A 2,696-nucleotide genomic window follows, 5' to 3' on the forward strand; every position below is an offset into this window, starting at 1 on the left:
AAAAAAAAAAAAAAAAAAGAAGAAAAAATATAAAATCCTTAGCATTTAGGAAGCCCTAGAAGGTTCCAAATAGCCCCATATTCTCTATATTCTCGTACATTTTCGAAACTCTGCCCAAATTAATAAAAGAAACTCAAAAATTCTAAAAAAATCTCCAAAGCTGTAGGTTCATTCAGAAGTCTTCACCCTAATTTTAATAAGAGGGACTTGTTTTGGGTGTCCGAGGTCCTAATACCTAAACCACCAACGGTTTTAGGTGAACAGATTTTATGCCATGTAATAGAATCGAGTTTATTGCATATACACTTAGGGAACAAGAAATTGGACATTAAATAGGAAGGTATAGAAGCAAGGAGAATAAATAGGAATGACTGATTGATATATATATTTATATATTTTAACCTGTTTCTTTTGGTGGGCTCCACCTCTGTCTCATGTTTGATTTGTGAGGGTTAAAAGAAGGTATAAAAAGGGGCGGGGGGAGGCAAAATAGAGGAAGGTCAAAAGGGCGAACGAGAGTAAGGCCAAGGGTTTTTTGAGGGATTTGTGGTAAAACAAAACATTGTGCTCTTCCTCTCCTCTTTTCTCCCTTGGTGTCTACTGCAGCTAAGCTTCTTGTTTGGGGGGGTTCTTTCCAACTATTTTCTTAGTGACAGATTTGTGATTGGTTTTGTGACAGTAGAGAAGAATGGAGTACTTCGGGGTGTTCGAATGTGAGTTGTTACCTGTATGTTGAAGTAACAATATATATATATATATATATATATATATTTGGGGGGCCTAATAGATAAAAATAAACGAGATCTACAGACACAGGAGCATGCAATGACCATCGTACCATGCTTGGGGTTGCGCCCCCGTCTGTGGGCACAGCGTCTCTAGTGGACATAAAACACTTGACAAAAAAAGAAAAGATTGCAAAAGGTTTTTTCACAACCGTACATAATGGACATCAATGCACACAACCATTGGATGAAGACTGAGGGTCAACGGTAGGGGTGTCAATCCTGAGCCCACACTATTAGGCCCAATCGAGCCCGACTCGCTTATGTTCCGACTTGAACTGGCCCGTTTAATAAACGTGTTGGGTTTCAGCCCGGCCTATTTTTTAAAGGGGCGTTTATGGTGCAGGCCACTAGCCCACTGGGCGCCCGACCGACCCGACTCACTTAAGTAGCCTACTAGAACCGACTCATTTAGCCCGACCGGCCCGACCCCCTTAAAAAATGCCTAAATACCTATTTTACCACTAATACTACAAAATGAGTAAATAATATGTATGACTAAAATATCCACATTCTAAATGGGACATTCAATTGTTAAAAAGAGTGTAATTCTTGCAACTTAGATTACATTTTAAAGATATGATTCCCTTGGATATATATATATATATATATAATTTCCCTAGGATCTTGCTAAATGGGACATTCAATTGTTATCAATTATTAAAGACATGATTCCCTTGGTTCTGGAATTGTGAATGTTATCCTCTAGTAGTTTCAAAGCCAATAGTTTAATTCCTTTAAAAAAGGATTTTAGGGAAGACACGTTGAGAGCTTGTTTAAAGCCCGTTTAAGGTAGCCCGATTAAAGCCCGATATCGATCGGTCCGATTACAAACCATATCATGCCCCCCAAATCTAGGCCCGTTTAAGTAAACGGGCATTCATGGTGCAAGGCTTTCACACCGCCAGACCCAGTTAGGCCCAATCAAGACAGGCTCGGCCCGACCGATTGACACCCCTAGTCAACGGTGTATGCCTTTCATTCCCATTTTATGATTTTGTGTGCATGTTGCACGACACGACTACTTACAAAACCTCTTCCCAAAAAAGAATAAACTCGCAACACTGGACAGAAAGGAAAACAAAGATCAAAAATGGCTTAGAATCCACCTTTGGCAATGAATTCAATTGATACCAAACCAAACAAAAGATAATAAACTATATCTATGGCGTTAGAAAATCAATCGGTGGGTATCTCCATCCTACACAGGTAGATCAAGTCAACAGAGTCCTGGAGCTTGCTCTGGGAGGGGACTCTTCGGCACTCAAATTAGTCTTCCTTGCAACAGTATTGAATTGGGTGAGGAGAGAGCAATAGAGTATGAAAAAAGTAAAGTGTTCATGCCTTGGGAGGCTTTCCCTATTTGTGGTGTTGGGTTTCTTTAGATGGTTGATCGCTCTCTCGAGTGACGAAAAAGTCAGGTCATGGTTTTCTCTTTGACCAATCTTCCTCATTGGGCATGAGGAGTCTTTCCTAAGTGGGTGGTTATCCTCACTCTCAGGTTTAGGAGAGGTTAGGGTTAATGACGAGTGTCTCACGTGCAGATGGTAGGGATTATGAGAACTCCATGATCTAACAAGCTTTTCCTTTCTCTGATAATCGTCTTGGATGGTTTGTTTTCATTCTTTCATGCCACGTATTGGCCATCTAATGGTATGATTTTTTGGGTATATCATATGCCCATACTCCTTTTGGCCCTTTATTGGCCGTGAAGGAGTAAAATCTTGACTTTCCTCTTTCTCTCTCTTTGATCGGGGTTCTCTAATGGGACTTTGAATATCATTTGAGATTTTGTTTACCCCATTTTGTTCAAACTCCGCAATTTTTTAGTGTTTATTTGGCCTATTTTACTCGAATTTGCCTTCCTGGGTATCTACTTGGCCTACTCAACTTGGCCTTTTCCATTCTGAG

The sequence above is a fragment of the Macadamia integrifolia genome, chromosome 4, assembly GCF_013358625.1.
Source record: "Macadamia integrifolia cultivar HAES 741 chromosome 4, SCU_Mint_v3, whole genome shotgun sequence".
Lineage (NCBI taxonomy): Eukaryota > Viridiplantae > Streptophyta > Magnoliopsida > Proteales > Proteaceae > Macadamia > Macadamia integrifolia.